General features: G+C 46.1%; 1 long non-coding RNA gene across 7 annotated transcripts in view; it reads left to right on the forward strand.

Moving 5' to 3' along the window:
- The window catches only part of LOC107156174, a 77,644-nt gene that overhangs the window by 36,817 nt on the left and 20,186 nt on the right, over positions 1 to 20,641 (forward strand). For 5 of the 7 annotated variants that reach the window (XR_007346227.1, XR_007346225.1, XR_001505329.2 and 2 more), the window contains exons 2-3: positions 17,936 to 18,019; positions 19,648 to 19,680. This is a non-coding gene — a long non-coding RNA (uncharacterized LOC107156174). Of the gene's footprint in view, positions 1 to 14,301; positions 14,324 to 17,158; positions 17,181 to 17,935; positions 18,020 to 19,647; positions 19,681 to 20,641 lie in introns of those variants that run through there. The other 2 variants (XR_007346230.1, XR_007346238.1) reach the window with 2 other exon arrangements.

Raw genomic sequence — 20,641 nt, forward strand, 5'->3', positions numbered from 1 at the left:
GGAGGTTAGGAAGCTGAAGAATACAGAGACTAAAGGTCAAGAGATAGGAGGTGAAAAGGTTAGAAGGACTCACGTGCTGTCAGGAGGGCTCTGGAGGGAGGATGAGAGAGATGTGCATCTGGGGCGGCGGTGCTCCACAGCCTTTGCAGGGGTGCTCACAACATCTGGGATGTCCTTGCCAGGCCCTCCCTCTGGATTTTGAACAGCTGTTCCTGGCAACACCTCCTTCCCCATTTCCTTTCACTGCTGTTCATGGGATGAGGCTCCAGAGCAGCCTCCTGCCCCTGGCTCTCATCTGTTTCTTCAGGAGACATTACCGAATGCCTGATGAGGGCTTTTTTTTTTTTTTTTTAATTAATCTTTTTTTTTTTAATCTCAAAATCCATCTCCCTTTTCTATTACATCCTCCATAGAAATGACTATTCAACTAATTCAAAACCATTTTGAGGACTTGGAAACAGTTTGAGCCAAGAATTCTCTTCGTAGAGCAAACTCCTGTTTCTCTCTGGAGAGTGCATTCAAAATGACACTGTAAGCAAGATGGGCTTCAAGTGGTGTGTGTAATTTAGTGGAGAGAACCAAATTATGTTCTGCTATGATTTGTGGGTCAATTATAAGTTGTTCTTTTCCATTAATTAAAGGAAGAACTCTTTGATTGTTTACTAACCAAACATTTATGACCCTAGGATGTTTTTAAAATGTCCCTTTACAATGATGAAATAGTGTTTCATTTAAAATATTTTACAATTTTCCCCACCACCTTGGCCTCCTGCTACCTTCCTCTTGTCTTTGGCACAAGCAACTCTGTCCTTCATGAACTTGATAAAATGCCTCCTTGGTCTGCTGTAAAAGTAAGAGGCTCTTAAAATTTGTTACATAGTTAAAGCTTCTGTCTTGTTTATTTGAATTGCCTGGTGGTGGATGTTTGCTATTTGTCTAGCATCTCAGAGAGTGCAGAGGAAGTCTGCTTCTTTAATATACACATGTTGGATACAGTTATTGACACATTTTAAAGGTCAAATGGAGCCAGCTCATAAATATGACAGTTAATCCTGAAGTCTATCTGTCTGGGTGAGTCCATTAAAAAGCCAGGAGTGATAAAAACAATGTATGTCCACTTTCCTATTATACTTTCTTTACTTACATATTTAGATTGGTTACTAGTTATTACCTTCTCCCCGCCCCTTTTATCAACTGTGTGATCAGCTTGTCTCCAATTCTGGGCCAATTTCTAGAAGAAGTGTAATTCTCTGGGTCACACTCTTTCTTAACTTGAACATTCCAGAAAAGATGTTCAATGGAATTTTCAGGCCTAAGCATCTTACTTGAGAGAGAGAGAGCTTTATTTATTTATTTTTTAAATCAGAACAAAAATTATGCTAGGGAGGGGCCTGGCTACTGTGCTAGGTGTGAGAGTTTCAAAAATAGATGAAATAGTCCCTGCCCTTGAAGATTGTTCTTATTGCTGATTGAGACAATTTTCATATATCTTGTAGTTTTGTTTTTATTTTTATTGTTCTAAAATACACATAATATAAAATGTACTGTTTTAGTCTTTTTGTGTGTATGCTTGTATAGTGGGGATTGAACCCAGGGTTGCTTTGCCACTGAGCTATAATCCTACCACCTCTTTTATTTTTTTTTATTTTGAGATAGGATCTTGCTAAGTTGTAGAGGCTGGCCTCCATCTTGCAATGCTCCGGAGTCACAGGGATCACAAGTGTGCACACCATAGCCACCATGTTAGCCATTTTTAAGTATTCATATCATTTAAAATATGTGCTCAGCACATTCACATTTTAGTGCATCTATCCCCAGAACTTTCTCATCCCCCCAAATTGGAACACCAGACCCATTTAAGATGCGTTTGAACATGCAAATGACCACAGAGCTGTGGAGACTATAGGAACAGAAATTCCTGGTGTTGACATAGTGTCAGGTCATGGTCATGGGCAGTGATCATCCTGAATGGCCTTCACCCCATCTCCCGATGGTGAATGCCTCTGGGAGTTCTCAGGAAGGACCCAAGGATCAAAGATCCAAGGCTCTTCAGCCTGGCCACTCTATATATAGGCTGACGAACGGGTCTCAGAGAGTACAGAACTAGGGTACCCCTTTCCTGTGACAGGGAGAACTGTGGTCCTCATTGACCCCTCCCCTTTCTAAGCAGGAACGCACACTCTCCTTAGAAGGACTCATGACAGTAGACCCTGGTTACGCCTGTTCATTTACTAGCTGGGCCGCCTGGAACAGCCTAGAAGCAAGCAAGGATTTATGGTCATTGGGGGCAACTGGGCAGCCATAAATCTTGAGCACTGCTTGCTTTGAGACAATGGAGCAAGCTTGCTAGTGTGAAGAGCCATGGGACTCAAAGTAAATCAGTCAGTCACTCCACAGATCATTATGGAGCACCCACCAGGCGTGGGACATTTGTTTTCTCCTTTCATTTGTGTCAATATTTGGCAGGAGTGGGAGCAGCAAAGCATCAGATTTTTGGATCTAATTTTTGTTTCAAGCCTTTTTTTTTTTTTAATCAGCAAGGTTGTTTTGAACTTGTCATCAATCCAAAGTGTTCCCTGCCCAGGAGAAAAATAAACAAAGCTCCAGGGAAAGATTTCATCATGTAACCCCTCTTTCTCTGAATCAAAACATAGATCAGCATAGACTTTATCCCCTAAATTTTACCACCATTTTTTCCTTTGTAAAATAAACGCAGAGTCCATTGGTTTATTAAAATTAAAGCATGGCATCCCTTTCTCTCTTTCCATCTGCCTTTGCTCGTGTGTGCTTGGGGTGTCTGTTTTGGTAGCAAAAGGAGAAGATGTGGGGGAGATGAAAACTTGCTGCCTCTGTAGTCGAAACGTACTTTGTGACTGAATCCAAAGGACAAAATGTGGTTTCTGAAATTATTGGAGTGTGATTGCTGGTTGGTTGCCTGCAGTCTAAGCTGTAAGGTGAAACTGTCCTCATCAGTTCCTGCAGCACCTGTGGAAGAAAGATGAGCGTGTCCCAGTTTTGAAGAAGGGCCTCATGCTCCCACTTACCCCATAGACTTCACCTTCTGCCCTTCACCTACTTAGGCTTGACCTTCTGCCGCTTGCTTCACCCCTTCAGCTACCTGATATGCAACCTCGGGATGACTGGAGGGCTGTGGAAGGGTCACAGGATTGTCAGCTGCCCTTGTCTTCCTCTGCCTTCAAGAGGTGGAAGGTAAAGGAGTCCGTGGGGGAGGAAAGAGCTGGTGAGGCGCCCTGTGTGAGAGGCTCAGCCTCAGGCCCAGCGCACAGGAGCATCCTGACTTTCTAGCTTCTGTTGTGTGTCTAGAAGTTAAACCATGGGCCTCTAACCTCCAACAGTCACTCCCAGAAGATGGCCCCAAACTGCTGTCTCCAGGGGACCTTGTCCTACATGAATTGAACTGAATGTTCACTGCCTGCCTGGGGTCCGTGAATTAGGCCCACAAGCTGATGGGCTGAGTTTGAGGCTGAAAATTGCTGATTTCCATACCGTCAGAGGATGCCTGGTGGTGGGCATGCAGGTGGCTGAAGCAGGGTGAAAGAAGATGCTTGTGTTTCCAGTGTGGAGGCAATCTGGTGTGACATGTGTCCCCCACCTGCCACAGTCAGGGAGGAGGAGGACCAGGCGGTCTGACCCTGTATGCCCCTGCCCTGGCTGCATGGTTGTCAGGTGATCCCTGCCCACGGAGAGGAGAGGAGAGCCCCTGCTGGGTGTGGGTGTGAACGGGTGGGCCCCCTGCTGGAGCGGCCTCTTGCCAACACTTCACCCAGCCTGCCTCGCGCTGGGGTGAAGGCCTACATGGTTCAAAAAATTGTGGAAGATGCTCTTCTTGACTCATTTTCCAAATGGAGGTGCCAACGGGGGCTGAGAAACACTAAGGGGGCCTCAGCAATGCCATCTGTTCACAGAGGGTCTCAGGAGAAGCCAAGACTAGCAGTGGCAGAGTGGCAAGTCCCTCATGGAGACCAGGCAGCCCTGCTGCCCCTCACACTACTGAGCTTCGCTTCCTGGCCAAGGGGCAGGGTTTCCTCAGGCAGCCGCCATCTGCCTCTCTCTTTGCTTTCAGTGTGTTTTTGCCCCCACCCTGCACAAACTGTAGGCATGGGTCTTGCATCTTGCTGATCTTTGAATCCCCAGCACCTACACGGTGCCCAGCCTGAAGTGAGCAGACTGGCATAGCACAAATGAGTATTTCCTCTAAAAGGGGCATGGAGATCAGTGACCATTCAGGAGTGGAGGCTTTCCCTCTTTTTTTTCCCTTGTTATCATCTGCAATGGAATGGTGTCTCTTATTTAAAAGGAACTGAAAGCCTCTTGTTCTCAAACGCTAACGCCGGTGGATCTTCATGGTGGCCTCTCCTGGTTGCCTCAGATCTTAGGTTTCATTGACTTTGAGATGGGTTCCCAGGAATCTGCATTTCTAAACATTCACAGGGGGATTCTGAGGCAGGTTTTCCATGAGTCATGACTTGAAAAAGAGCACTGCAGGCTCTCTGCGGAGGTGTTGGTATGGTTCCCATGTGTTTCTCTAAAATTCAGGTGTTGAGACTGGATGGCCAATGAGATATGATTAAGAGGTGGATTTTTAAGAGGAGCTTGGGCCATGGGTGCTCCTCCATCATGAAAGGGATCAAGGCTCTTATTAAAGGGGCTTCGTGCAGTGTGCAGTGTTGGGCTTGCTTTCCCTTCTGCCTTCTGCCATGTGAGCATGCATCACTCCTCCCCTGGGGTGGGCACCGTCACAGGGGGCCGCCTTGGCAGTGTGATGGTGCCCTCACCAGATGCTGAACCTGCTAGAACCTTAGTGCCTTGGACTTCTCAGCATCCAGAACGGTGAGAACAAATTCTTTATCCATTGGTCTGTGGTACTGCATAATAATGGCACAAATGGACAAAGACAGATGTGCTCTGGGAAGATATTTTTCAAGTGGCTCATTTTCACCTAACTTTTATCTTTGACTTGAGATTTTCCACACTTTGATTTTTTTTGTGCTGCTTTATTTAGTCCACCAGGTACACTGTACAATTATCTTGAGGTCAATTTCAAACTTTCAGCAGCATGGTAAATACCAGTGGAGTACTTTTACAGGAGAACCAAAACAAACAAAGAAACAAACATATAAATAAATATTACTACAGATAAACAATTAAAAACCAATTAAGTTTCTGAAGTATTTAAGTATTCAATTTAATATTAAGTATTTAAGCTCCTGTGATCTTAAATTAACTCTCTTGTCCCCCAGAGGCTGGCAGTTGTCATGGCTACCCCTTTGGTGCCAGGGCCTTCGTTACTTGCCTCTATGGGGCCGTTGCCTCTTCCTTCCCGATAATCTTCACTGAATGCTGTCACCAAGTCTGCAGATTGAGGGTCACTCTTTTCACTAAGTCAGCCTCCCCAGGCCCAGGTGGCACTCTGGGAGTGCTTCCCTTTCCTCTGCTGAGCCGAGGTAGTGGAGTCACCCTCTGACTCGTCTCTCAGCCCAGCCTCTGGCTGTCCTTCCCTTTGGACACTCCTCTCAGGTGCGGATGTGGCCTCCCCTGTGACAGGCCCAGAGCACAACAACAGCCAGAGCCACCACCTCTACTGGATTTGTAACAGGCTAAGCCTGGGCCTTCAGCTGCGGGTTCTCATGTTGCAGAGACGATCAGCCCTTCCTCACTCGCGCTTCTCCCAGGTCTCCGCTGACCCCGAGTCTGTTCATGTCTTACAAGGGGCTGTGGAACCTTGAATGTCTCAAAAGGGTTGTCCTCCTCCAGGTCTCCATGGAGGCCCCAGGTTCTAGGTGTCTGAGGGTGTCTCCCCACTTCCCACACACGGGGGCTGGAGCCGCAGCGTGGCCTGGGAGGCCTCTCGGGCTGCAGGCTGAAGGCTCTGCTGTTTTCTCTTGCTGCTTCGAAGGTCCCTGAAATCAGAGAGGAGAACGCTTTTCCTCAGCTGCGCTGCGCTGCGCTGCGCCCTGAATGGTCATGGCACGAGCCGCCGGGGCTATCCATTTTGGGGTCAGGTTGTCTAGGTGTGAAACCAAGCTGTCAGCCCCAGGGGACAACACATTCAGACCTCCTGTCTATGAATAGAGATGATGGCAATGTCCACCTCAGGGAGCTGCTTGTCCTTTCATTCAAAAAATGGCTACCAAGGGCTGGCTGTGTGCCTGGCACCGTGCAGAGCGCTGCTCTATGGGCTAACAGTACAGAGAGGGGACAGGACAATGTCAAATTGTAACCGTGCAGTCAGTGCAATGAGGGACACAGTGCTATGGAGCAAGCTTCAAGGGGTGGGAGGTTGACCTTGTCACCAGGATGACCAGGGACGTTTTGCCGTAGGACGTGATAGCTGAGGTGGATAATGAGAACAGCATTCCACCCTTGTGCCAAGCATGAGCCCCTCTTTCCCCTGCCTGCCACGTGGTATGTGGAGGCCTAGGTGGGGGCTGTGTCATGGGATAGGAAGGAGTGGCACTGAATGGAAAGGAGCCCGGAAACCCAACACCCTAGGCCTTGCACAGGATGGTTAGAATTTTGGTCTTAGGAGCACTGGGAGGCCATCCAAATGTTCTCAGCAGAATGACAGATTTGTGTTTTTGAAGGTGCTACTTTGGTTACAGAGTGAAAATGGGGTTGGAGGAGGAATGGGAGAGGACGCACAGGAGCTAGTCAGGAGGTCCCTGCAGTAGCTTAGGCAGGGAGTGTTTTGTCTTCCCTGGGGACAGGGGAGGTGGTAAAAAGCACACACTTGGGGACACTGAGATTCAGAACTGATGGTGTTGATCAGATGGTGGAAGGGGTCAGGGCACTATGAAGAGTCACACTTCTGATGTGATGCATGCTCACATGGCAGAAGGCAGAAGGCTCCTTTCCATTCAGTGCCAATCCTTACTATCCCATTACACAACCCCCACTTAGGCCTCCACATACCACTGCCTGTGTAGGGCACACTTGTGACCTTGAAATGGCCATGCCAGTTATTTACAATGAGTGTGCCCCTCCATCTGCTCATTTCACATCCAGGTGTCACCCTCTCACTTTAACAATGGAATCTGACTCAAAGCAGTGGGTTAAAGTGCCAGGGCCCCGTACTCTGATTCTGGTGGTCCTGGCACCAAGCATGAGTCCCTTTTCCCTCCCTGCCATGTGGTGTGAGGGCGGTAAAGAGAGGAACTTTCCATCAGTTCCTCATGCTCATGCAGAACAGCCTAAGGCTTGCCAGCATGAAGTCTGCGTTCCTCCCTCTGTCCCTCCCTAGGCCCGACTGCCACACAGGCACAGAAGAGCAGAGTCTGACCCTGGCAGCTCTTCTCAGATGGAGCCCAGCTCCCTGCTCCATGCTCTCCTGACTTGGCCTTGTCTGCCTCATTCAAAACCCCCTCTGTTCTGAGGTTTGGCCAGGCTCTTGTCTTGCTGGCTGTGACCCTGACTCCTCTCAGCATGGAGTGGGGGTCCCCCTTTTGGCAGAGCAGACTCTGGGTGGCCCAGCGACTCCTTCCTCACTAATGCAGTGCCCCACGGCACCTCCCACAACTTGCTCTGGTTTGGAGGTACAGCTGAACATGGTGAGGAGGGCTAGGTCGGCTTCTTGGCTGAATGTCATTGTCCGAATCGCCTGAGACCTTTTACACGTCCAGATATTATAACAAGCTGCCCAGTGGAATTGGCATCCCCTGTTCCCATGTGCTGTCACCATCCCTGAAGTCATGTTTTTTCTTTTTCCAATTTACAAACTTGATTTTTCAGATGTTTTAAGTTACAGAAACATCGAGCAGGACGTACAAAGAATTCTCATCTACTTGTTCCCACTCCATGCCCTTCCAGTGTCCCCTTTTCTGAACACCTTGCATTAGGGGCACTTGTTGCATGGAGGAGCCAATCTTGACCCATATTATCAGCTGAGGTGTAAGGTTTCCCTTGGGTCCACCATTGGTCTTATACATTCTCTGAGTGTGTGTGTGACCCTCTGGTTGGGTTTGACAGGTATATGATGACTAGCGTCTACCTACAAGATCTCCCAGCATACATCCCATGCTCCTCCTGCCCCACCAGCCCCTGGCAACCACTGTGATGGTCTTTTGATGACTTCCACAGCCTTGTCCTTTTCAGAAGGTCTTGTAGTTGTCACCAGACAGAGAAAGCCTTTCCAGATTTGCATTTAAGGTTCCTCTGTGGCTTTTTGCAGCTTGAAAGTTCATTTTGACAATAGTCATTTAAAACTGGAAAGTGCAGGGTGTCTCCTTGCCACCTGGAGCCTCTGGATGGGGTTCAGTTTCCTTTCAGTCTCCTCCAAATGGCTTTTCCCCATAATCTTCTCAGTCTTAACTCCTCTGCGCACCTGCCAATCACTGGATTTAGTGTTTGGTGTTAGGAAACCCAACACTGCAGAAGCGCCGTTGGATGGCTTAGTTCTCTCTGTTCCACAGCCTCGGGCTGTTCTGCATGAGCATGAGGAATTGCTGGAAAGTTCCTTTCTTTAGCTCCCTCATATCACATGAGAGAGAGGAGAAAGAGGGGATCATGCTTGGTGCCAGGACCACCAGAATCAGAGTATATATTGGCCCTGGCACCCTTGTGGCCTAGATTTGGTAGAATAAGTAGCCATCTTCTCTAAGGAGTGGGCTGTAACAGGCTTCTTCCCATTGTCTTTGTGTGACAGTGGGGTCATTTGAGGGTTCCTAGCCTAAGAGAATCCTGGCCTGCCCTTATGCAGTATCACTAAGAAGAGGTTATGGATCATCTTCTTTCAGTTCAGGCCCCATCCCTAAATCACTGGGAAGCAGGACAGAGCTTCCAGGGCAGGAGATGTGCCTTCCTAGGGACAGGAAAGGCTGTCGCTGCCTCATTCTCTCCTTGGGTGACACCAGCCCTTGGTTTTGGAACATGTCTTTATCCCCCCGCCCCCTGTCCTTTGCCATTGACTGTGGCCCAACACCAGTTTAAGCTACTGGTGGCTTGTCTTTGTCCATTTTCGTGAGCTGCCCAGCGCCTCCTGAGTGAGGGGGAGGGTGCTGTGTTTTCAGGATGTGTGTCTTGATATCTGTGTCCCTGAGCTGCCTGTGTCCCTTGGGTATTCCCATGCAAGTGCTGCTGTGGAGAGCTGGGGTCCTGAGGGCAGGCACAGTGGGCATGAGGATGGTGGCCTTCTGTCCCCTGTATCCAGAGCCATTGGATGCTCTCATTGTCCTTGCCAAACTGTCTTAGTTAAAACTTATTCTCAAAGACCTTATATGGAACAACTTCCTGATGTTCTTGTCACTTTGGCATTGTTAATGACGACCAGCTGTGCACATTTAGTGTTCCTAGGCAAAGACAAGTGTTATTGTTTCCAGAAAGCTCTGCACCTGGGGATTTTTGCTTACATTTTCTTCTCTCTCTCATTTTTTCCTTTTAATCCTGTGGTTTTGAATAAGTTGGAAATGTCTTAGGTCTTCACTTGCAATTTTCAGACATCAGCAGTGAAAGATTCTCTGGAAGAGACACTTGTGTTGACATTCATTATCTTCCTTTATTTTATTTAAAAAATTTAAATTTTAATTATACATGGACACAATATCTTTATTTTGTTTATTTTAATGTGGCACTGAGGATGAAAACCATTGTCTCACATGTGTGAGACAAATGCTCTGCCACTGAGCCACAACCCAAATCCCCTTTATTTATTTTTTTATAAGAAGAATCAGCTAATCAGAGGTGCCCATTCAACTTGGTACCTGCTAAGGTCATATTGGCATGTGTTACATTTGCACTGTGTGACTGGGCACGATCATGCCAGCTCCTCATCCAGCCCTGAGCATTAGATGAAAGGAGAGCTCACCCCAGCTCACACAGGTTGGAGATGGCAGACACCTGGGCCTGGCTCTCTCCATACCCCATGCTTGGGGCACGCCCTACCTGGCCCTGACTGGAGGGGCCTCACTTCTGCTGGAAGCAGGGCAGCCTGTGCAGAGGAGGGAAGACTGAGGTTTGGTCAGTTGGCACTCATGCTGTGCTTTGTTCAGGTGGACTCTCTGGGGTCCTTCTACCCCACAATGAAGTGGCCTCATGAGCCATTTGAAACCACAGGTGACATGCGGGTGTGTCACAAGACATTGGTTAATAATACTGGAAGTGCTAAATAAAGCCTGTGAACCCTCAGAAACTTAGAACATGTTCCAGTGTGTTTGAACAATAAGCCTGCTCTTGCTCACTGTGTCCTACTGTGTCTCGGGCAGGAGGGAAGGGAGGCGTTCTGCACCAGGTGCTGGATGGCATGTGCCCATGCTGCTTCTCCTTTCTGCTGCAGTGGTCACTTGTGTATGCCTCGAATGCTCTGGCAGTGACCCCGAGCTGTGGGGTGCAGGGGATGAAGGTGGGCCAAGACCTGTCTCCTGAGTAGCAAGAACTGCAATTCCTGGAATATTATTGAAAACATCCTTTTGCTTTACTACAGAGTCAAGTTCAGTTGGGCTGTTTTGATATTTTCAAAGGAGGAGTTGGGGGATTTCGCTCTTTGGCTCAGAGCAAATTTCAGCCATTGTGGGTTATTTAAGTTTAAAACAAGCATGTATAAGGGAAATACTGGTCATGTGGCTTCAAACTGAGTCAGTGTACACTTGTTCACCCAGGTTAGTTCTGTTAGGCCTTCCTGCCCTGGGCCCTAGGTGGCTGGGCTGCCTGTGCAGATGTGTGCCTGCCAGGTGCTGGCCTCTGTGCCCACATCAGGCTCCTCCACACCCCTCCTGTTTAGCTGCTGGCTCTCTAAGCCTCAGTCTTGATTTCATTAAGCACCCTCTGTTCCTCATGAGCCACAGTCCAGGTGAGTGCCTTAGTTTCTTTGTTTTGCTGGAGTGCTTTTTCCCAAAATTGGAGATAAAATATGAAGACAGAAGACCCAGTGTGCCAAAATGTCTATGGTTTTTCTTCTTACTTTTGTAAATTGTTGCATTTAGTTCTACATAATAGTGGGATTCGTTATGATTTATGCACACATACACAACACAAAATTTGGCCATTTTCATTCTTTTGATTGACAGTTTAGGAGGAAGTAGATATCAGGGCTGGAAACCATTTCTCTTTAGGATTCTGGAATCATTGCTTGCTATGGATTGGATATGGCTTATCCCTCAAGGTTTATGAGCTGGCAGCTGGGTCCCCAGCATGTCACTGTTGAGGTGGTAGAACCTTTAAGGGGTGGAATATAATTAAGTCACTGGGGTTCCACCCTCATGAACAGATTAATATCAGGCTTGCAAAGTGGGTTGGGTCTCACAGGAGTGGATCAGTTCCTGAGAGAACAACTTGCTACAAAAGAGGGAGCCTGGTCCCTCCCTGGCCTCTTGCTTTCTATCTTGCAATGAGACCTCTCACACACATCTCACCATGGGATGCCATCACAATGAGGCCTCAATAGGATCCTTACCAGGGCCTGCTGGTGCCATGCTCTTATACCTTCAGAACTGTGAGCTAAATACACCTCTTTTCTTTACAAACCATTCAGCCTCATACAATTTGTCATAGCAACAGAAAACAGACTAAGACATTGTTCCTGGCTTTGAGCACTTAATGTTGCTGTTGGGAAGCCTTGGGGCTCAATTCTGTCCTGAATTCTATCCTTCTGTGTGTGACCTGCTTTTCTCCTGAGAGCTTCCATGATCTTGCCTCCACCCCTGATGTTCTGATATTCTGCCATGATGTGCCATAAGTAGGTTCGGCCTCTTTTTAAGTGGAGATAATTTATTGCAGATGCCAGGGCTGATTTCTATGTTTAATATTATAATATTATTTGAATATGTATCACTTAAAGCCAGGTATAAACCTTATGTTTATGGTTCTTCCAACTATAAAATCACATCAGGACTGCAAATTAAATGCAAAATACAATCCATGAGACTGAAATGCACACCATTAATTTACTGTGATAGCTGACTTTATTCCTTTTGTAACAGGGATTAAGTACAGATTGCTTGCAGCTCAGTGTCTTTTGAAGGACAACTTCTGGCTTCGATGGTGTGAATGAGTCACTTATATATATTAAATTTATATATTAAATCTGACCTGTGGCCTTTTTCTCATTAGCTCATGACAACTGACATAATTCTGTTTCATGTGAATGTGTAGACACAGAGTGGGCCCAGCCGGAGTTGGTCGTAGGATGCCCACACAGAGCATTCTGAGAATATGTTTGTGTACAGGAATTTTTTGGAATTATCATTAAAATGAAACACCAAGTGTCAATATTATCATAGTGAGCTCATATAAGGGTTCAGTTCTTATTTCAGGCTTCCTCTGCCTGCTTTCTCCTGGAAGGCTTAGAGAAAGGTGAGCCAGCAGAGGCTTTGGCTATTCTTGGAGAATGTTTGGACAGGCCATAAGAGCTGGTGCATGCCACTCGCCATCGCCGCCTCCTCCTGCTGCCCGTTTGCCAGCTGCCACCTTGCACAGCGGTGGAATCCCACGGTGCTCTACCATCCCTAGTTTGAGACCACTGTTGAGAACTGCTGTTAAGCTGTGTTGATGGGGCTTGAAAGACATGATCCATTTTCAAGCTGAGTTTCAGCCTGAGTAGTTCTGCCCACCGCTCACCGCGAGACCAGGCTGAGTGTTTCATTTTATAAAAGCTCACATGACACCTGCCAGGGCTCAGTGTCGATCTTCTGGTTAGTTGGAAGTGTGTGTGTGTGTGTGTGTGTGTGTGTGTGTGTGTGTGAGCCTGTGCATGGTGTGGCGGGAGTCACGTATGGTCGTGTGTGTGCAGGTGTGCGTCTCCACTGCAGGCCAGCTGTGTTGGGGACTCTGCCTCAGTTCCGGGGCCTGATCTGCTCTGCCTGCCCAGGCTGTGCACCTGGCACTCTACGCTGCAGTGTATCCCTGTGCAGGGCAGCGTGGTCACCCTGCTTCTGCCTAGGAGTTGGGGTGGGGCTGGAAGTGGCTGACTTCTGAACTGTTGGTTGGCTTATGAATGTCCACCAGGTCCCGTGTCCTTGTCATTGCCATTTTCTCCAACACCTCTCAGGCTCAGAACCTGCGTCTTCTCTTTACTTTTTCCTTCTCTTCATCCAACATCCAGGTTATCCCCACTTTGCACCTGTTTTTCCTTCCCTGTTTATTGCTGTTTTAAAATCTTCTGCTCATTCTTTTCATGGCTCGTGCTGTGGCCTGGTGGCTGCATCTCGGCCCCCTCTGCCTCTCACCTTGGGCCTGCGTCAAGGCCAGCTCTTTGCTCTGTTCTTTCCTTCCGGAGTTCAGTGACTACAATCCCTACAGGATGGGGGAAACTGGCAGCCTGTAAGCTGATGCATTTTGTTTGTCCTACACAATCTTTTAAGGAATTGTTAGCCAGTTTTTAAAAATGGAGATTTTTTTTTTATACTGAAAATATCTATTTTGGGCCTTCCCTGAGAGCTTGGAAAATCTGGCAGTACTGAGCACACATCCCCAAAAGGCAACAGAAGGTAGGAGTGAAGTGTTCCCCACTGCCTTTCCTTGGGCCATATTCCTCTAGCGTGCCACACTCTCCACCACTCCTTATATCACCCCCATGTGGTCCATTTGTGTCATCTGTCTGGACTCCATACATTAATATTAGCTTGTGGATCTTTCTACACTCAATACTCAGAATAAACCTTGTATTTTGGCTGCCTGTGCACCATTTGCCTCTTGTGTATATGCTCCCTCCCCCTCTAAGTCTGTCATTCCACAAGCTGACCCACCTCCCCGCTTCCCCCATGAAACCTCCCTGCCTGCCCCAGGTGGAAGTCTTCTCTCTCCCTGAATCACTAAAGCTCAGTGGCTTTTGGTGCCATTGTTTGTTATTTTGTTTATTGGAGTTTGTGCTTCTAGTACCTGTACCCCAGGCCCAGGGCCTCACAGTGTCTCACACCCAATGCCTGGGGCAGAGCGGGTTCTCAAGGGAGGCAGGACCAGATAGATGATGGAGATGATCACAGGCCTCGTGTTGCAGTGAGACTGGAGTTGAGATGAAACTTAGCTCTCCACTTCTGCTGGCAAATGGGGTCTGCACAAGTTACAGGCTTTTGCCGCAGGGAAAACCCATTCTAGTGTTAGCAGCTAATCACAGCCTGCCAGCCTCAGCTCTGAGGGTCCTCACAGCTCTCAATGGCAGGCTGTGTCCTCCAGGGTCACAGCAGACCCCAGCAGCTCACCCCAACAGCTTAGACTGCCCATTTCTTCTTTCAGGTTCTTATCTCCTGAATTGGAAGAATGAAATTCACAGACAAGGAAGAGTGAGTGTAAAAGAGTAGAATTTATTCAAGTGAGAAGAAGAGAGAGAGAGAGAGTTCTCACATAAGGGACCTTATAAGGGTTGCCACTTGAATGTGTAAGTTTAGGGGTTTATATTGCTCTTGGGTCAATGCCATTGTTCATATTTTGCTAATCAAAATATGGTTCTGGAAAAGTACCAGCATGCTGTGGGTTCAAATTTAGGCTCATCAGGACTCAGAAAGTGCCAGTGGTTTTGGTTAGCCCAGTCTGAACTTCCCTTCAGTCTCTGTCAGGATCTGCCCTCACTTCCGTCTCCTCACTACTCACCAGTCAGGGTGGGGCCTCCCTGGTTCACCTCAGCTCTGGCTTACCAGGCTTCGGGCCCACGCCAGCCGCTGGTGCCCACAGCCCACACTCCAGCTTGCGCAGGCCGCCACTCTGCCGCTGCTTCTCAGTGGGGATTCATCAGTATCACCAGGAGGGCCCCTGACTGATGAGGAACTGTGTTAGCTGGTAACCTCCCCCAGTGACTCTGAAGACCACCGTTTCACTTCTTGTCACAACAGCCACTGTTTGGGGAGACATCTTTAATGTGAGGCAAATATCCAAATGCAACCAAACCCTGGTACACTGTGGTGGGTGGCTGTGGGTGTCTTCACTCCCTTGTAAGGGTTTGGCCTGTCACTAAGGAATTTCCGTCCTACTGCTCTAGCATTAATTAATATTTGGAACATAGGGCTGAGGAGACTCTCCCTGGATGCAGAATCTCCAGCAGCAGCGGGAACACCCTGCTCTGTGCTCCTGGCAAGCACGTTGAGCTCTTTCTCCTCCCAGGCCTGAAGAATCTGATTGAGAAAGGAGAGACTCACAGATGGGTGGAAAGTGTTGATGCCTAATGAGGGCCATGATTACTCCATGAGCACTCTGCTTGCTTCAGCTTGCCCAGGGTTTCCCAGCCACATGCCCTTGGGTGGTAGGAGTGACCTTGAGATACCAGGTTCCTTGCCTTCTGTCAGGCCCTTTAGAGAGGGGAAAGGGGCTTTGCTTCCTAATTCTAGGCCAGAGAGCTAGTGGACTGTAGGTCAGCGCTGTCCAGTGGAACCTTCTATGATGACAAAAAGTGTTCTAAGTCTGTGCTTTTTAGTGCAGTAGCTGTTTGGTGCATGTGGCTGGTGTGAGTGAGAATGGAAGTCATCATTGTTATGAATTTAAGTTTAAGTACCACATGTGGTTGCCATAGGGACAGCCCAGATCTCGAGGGTTGGGGAGATAGGTCAAACACAGTACCTTTAACAGAGAGCCCTGTGCGGTCCTAATGAAGGGACATCTGGCTGACTCACAGTGAAAGCCATTTGACCAAGTGTCATCAAAAGTGTGTCAGTAAAGTTTGCAGGAACCGTGTGGCTGTGCTGTTCTGAGGAGAGCATTGGGAACGTACTATTCTTTCACTCCCTTTAAGAATGGTAGACACCAAGCTCCTCTTGGCTGCAGTTCCTTCAACAGCTTTTATATCCAGCTTCCTTTGCTTGATTTCATTAAGCCATGACATAATGTATGCTTTGTGTCTACAGAATATAAATACTGAACCAAGGGACTGGTTGAGGGGAAGAGCAGGAGAAGGTAGGAGGAGGCTTTGTAGACTGTCACAAGGATTGGGACTTGCCGATTCATCTATTTTGTTTGGCTTTTCTTGAATGCAGTTGGCTGAGACCGGCTGGGCTGTTCTGGCCTTGTATGGTGGCTACTAAAGCTACCTGGTATTGTGGATGTAACTGAATTCATCTTGAGCTGCACTTTCCAAAACACAAATGCAGCATTTGCTCAGCTCTTCTTCAGGGTCTGATTCATGATGGCCTTTGCCCTCCACTGGACTGGGCCGTTCTGAGGGTGATTCATCTGTGCTGGGGCCTGCCACCAGCAATCTGTGTTCCTGTTTCTGGGTTGTCAATTCTTTTGTAATCTAGTGAGTTTCTTTGTTGGTGTTTGTGTCCCCAGTGGTCCTTTCCCTGGAAATTCTGGCCAACCTTTGAAAGCTCTGCTGCTTTATCAAGGTACACTTTCAAGTTGTATGGACTGCTCTCTATTTGAGGTCCTCCTAAAAGTTCCTCTTCTTCTCCTACCAGTGTTCCTTTCAACATGATTCCAAATATACACAAAATTAGATGGCTGGACACAAGAACATCTGGACAAGAGAACAACAACATGGTGGAGGGTCAGTGGTGGTGGCCAGGGAGGCTTGCACCTGTAGAGCAAAGCAATACCCAAAGTCCTGGGTGGGGTTTCCAGTGTTCTGGCAACAAAGTGTAGCTTTGAGATCCTTCCGGCATCCTCTTCCCTAATGGAGGCACACTAGTACCCACTTTCCTGACCCGCCCCTGAGGAGTGGTTAAAAAATGACGTCTCATTGGAAACAGCTGCTTTGTATTAGTCTGAGAGGTTGACTGGCTGGATGTGAGTGTGAGATGGCTGGATCCAGGGAAGGACGGCAAAGTCACAGCAGTCCAGCAGCATCCATTCAGAGGCCAGGGATGCCTGTATACATTGGCTCATACAGATGAAGTTCCCAGGACAAGGAAGGTACCCTCAGCTATTCTCAAAGTCATATTCATACCCCTCACCTTGATATCCTGGGAAACCAGGTGATTGTGTTTTAAGTTTATTTTATAATACCTTAGAAATAATCACCAGTGCTCTGGTTGTCTTATCTGTGTGTCAGGTACTATTCTGATGGCTTGATATCAAATAACTAATTTAATCCATGCATCAAAGTCAGTTGGCATTTAATATATCATTTATATGTCATTAATTATCATTTATATACAGAATAACTTGCCCTGGAGTCACAACTGGCCTTGACCCAGCTGCCAGATTCCCAGAATCCATGTCCTAGCAAGAGAAAGGTCACCTTGCAGGCTGACTCTTGTCAAAACATTGAAGCTTCCTACTGCTAGATCACCAGTTTCCACTAATAGGTAAATTATCATTAAGTGCAGATATGAAAATACAAAACCTCATCCTGAACCAGCCTCTCTTCGTGGTTTCCAGGGCTGTGTGCTTCCTCAACCCATGCTCAGTTCACAGGGAGTGTGTGTGTGTGTGTGTGTGTGTGTTGGGGGGGGTGCTCTTGGAGGAAGAGCATCTTTCCCAGAGTCTCCCTGGGTCTCAGTTGGATCACACATCCTCTTCAAATCAGAAATGGCTGGGGCATTGCTAATGCCCCAGAACCTGTGGTGGTATCACGGGGTCTCGGGGTATTCCCAGACCCTGAGCTCTGAAGGGACATGTGGGTCAGTTCATAAAGACTGAGTAGGCAGAGAGGGGTAGATGCTGGGTGGGAAACTGCAACTCTTCCCACCCGGTCTGTGGTCTGCCTGCCCAGCCATTGTACACACAGGTATGATCTGTTAGCAAGTAGAAAATTGTCATTTCTGAATAGCACTTTTTTGTTTTGTGACTCTTAAAGCTCTTGACTCCCTCCCTTCCTCCGTCCCTCTGTGGTTTTCTCCCTTCCCTCCTTTCCCCCTTTTCTCTTTCCCCTCCTTCCCCATCCCCTCTTCCCCTTTCTTATCCTCTCCCATTCCCCTCCTCTTCCCTGAAGTATCTCCTTCCCTTTCTTACCCCTCATCCCCTTTCCATAGATAACATAGTCATTTATTTAACTCAACTAAATTGATTTGGCACAATATACATTTTCCCATAAATAAAATGCCTTAATTTTTGCCCACAGGAAGAAGAAATGCCAGACGTGGAAATCGATATCGACGACCTTCTTGATGCAGACAGTGAGGAAGAGAGAGCATTAAAACTACAGGTAAGCTGCTCTCAAGATATTCAAGATATGTCTAGCCTCAGATGTTTGAATCCATTTGGTCTCCAAGGCTTTGCCAGAGCTGAATCTGCCCCGTGGGGGCATTGGTACCAGGGCTTGGGTGGGGGCATTTTGCAGAGAGGGAAGCGCAGGGTCTTCACTGCTGGGTCTTCGCCCTCATAAGCTGCATCTCTGATGATAAATCAGCTCTTGACTGTAGTCTGCTCTCTAACACCTTTTGGGTGTGACCTTCTCCAGTTTCATTTTATTGGAAGAGGGCTGGTTTCACCTCCAAAGATCATTTTTCAGGGAGGATAGTGGTGCCCACAGCATATAAGAGGGAGATGAACTGAGTGGGACTGGGACTGTCCAAGCCCAGAGGTGGATTGTATCATGCTTGACATTAATTTCTGGATTAGTTTGCTTATGGCATAATTCTATTTAGTAAGATACCTTTTAACAGATCTCACCTGACAGCATTCTAGCAAATTGATCGGGGTGCCAACGTCTGTTTTCCTAGTGGAAAGCAATAAAATAGGTGCAGTCTTTCCCACGGGAGGCCAAATCTATCATTTAAAAATTGCATTTGGAAATTTCGAAAACTAATTAACCTTTAACCTGCCATTGTTCTTAATGTCCACGGATAATTACTGTTAATGGTTATTACCAATGATGAATGGTCGTAAAGCAATTCAAAGGGCACATTTTAATGCATTGATATGTTTAATGTATTAGTAATTACTAGTGTCCCTCAAATGGTGGACAGCCTCAGTTGTAATGATTATTTCTTGTGGGTAGATTTAGTTGGAAGACAATAGCATCTTAGTTATAAAAGTTAAAAAAAAAAGATAAGGTAGATACCAGTTATGTAGGAAGTAGAGTGACATTAAAAGGTTGTTTTAAAACCAAGAACTTGAAAGGGGCTTTCTTAGCTGTCATTCCCCCACCTTGATTCCCAGCTGAGACATGGAACCTGAGGAGATTGGGTCCTAAGCTGACCTGTGGCTGAATTATGACCAAGCTCCCTCTCCAGGTCCACTGTGATCACCACCCTCTTGCACAGGTGATCTCAACTTCAAGTTTATACAATTTAATATTAACAAAGTATACAGCCCAAAGGAAAGGTGGACATGCACCAGGTAGGTGGGTTAGAGGATCCCTCTGGTTCAGTTAATGCAAGAACAATGTAGTGGGGCATTCACTTCCTGTTAAGGGTCATCCTGGGTTGAGCTTCAGAGTCAGTATGCATCTCTCTGCAGACTAGAACCTGATGGTCACTTTCATTTCCCCCTGATTTTTTAAAGTAAGTCCTTCTCCTCAGTGGTGCTCATAGTCTAGTCAATGGTTGGGTTTGTTTTCAATGCTATATGAGCATAAAAACCCTGTCTTTTTCTATTTTAATACTTTCTAAAGTAAAGGTGTGCATGCATGTATGTGCATCCTTGCATATTTTAATATGTTCAAATGACCAGCTGGTGTTGAAATAAAGTTTGATTGTGGATAACCAATATGAGGTCTTGATTTATCATTGTAAAAATAATAGTATAGAGACAAAATGATTTTAATTGGATTTTAAAAGTGGCATTGAATTTTAAAATAATAAAACTGATTTTCCATGTGTTTAATTCCAGGAAGCTCTTGTAGACTGCTACAAACCAACAGAGGTAAACAAATCACTTTTCCTAAATGTGATGTTTGAATTGGTTTTTATTAAAACAATTTGTCTGTTTTTAATGCTAAATCACAGTAGATGAATGCTAATCGACTGTTACTATCTATGAATGCGTATGTTTCACAGTACAACTTCATTATTTCTAAGCTTAAAATGTCTAGTTCAGGAAGACTTAAAACTAATGGAATGGGGTGTGTTGCTTGCTTTAGATAAAAGCCAGACTTCAAAGAAAATTGTGAAACGGTATATAATCATTGTAAAATTTTAGATTTATTACTGGAGAATATATCCTTTCAGTTTATAGGCATATATTTTTTAAAAACTTAAAGCTGATTCTGTTTTTTCAAAAGAATTATCTTTATTGAGAGAAAAATGTTATGCTTTGTTTAGGTATTTATAGTATATGTAAATATTAGTATAAAAACAATTGTTATTAATTGGAATAAATTGAGGTATTTAATATAGACTCTGATGACTGAAAGCAAGAACATGGTAGAGATTAATCTGAAAATATTAGCAAAAGAAGTACTTTAGGTTAGTTCCTGTGATAAATCGGAGGCATTGGAAGATTCATCAGATGTTTTATAATTTGTTGTAATATAAAAGCAATTGATGGTAAGTCTTGTGATTTTTGAAGTGGTATATTACAAAGGGAGAAGAAAACATTTTTATGAGTGTGTAAGATTTCAACAATAAAGATGTTTATGATTATTTGGTTTGAGGTAATTACTATTTGAGTTGTATTCCTACAGCCTTCACTTTTGATTACATCTTGTAGTCACAGAGATTTTAAATTTTAGTTATTAAGATATATACTTTTAGTCAATGTAATACATATTCATACTTTTGAAAACCAAAAAAATATTATAAGGCTCATAAAGAAAAAAATAGTGTGTTTCTCCATTTCTTGGCTCCATCTTTATAGGGATATATATATATATATATATATATAT

Source organism: Marmota marmota, unplaced genomic scaffold (assembly GCF_001458135.2).
Source record: "Marmota marmota marmota unplaced genomic scaffold, marMar, whole genome shotgun sequence".
NCBI lineage: Eukaryota > Metazoa > Chordata > Mammalia > Rodentia > Sciuridae > Marmota > Marmota marmota.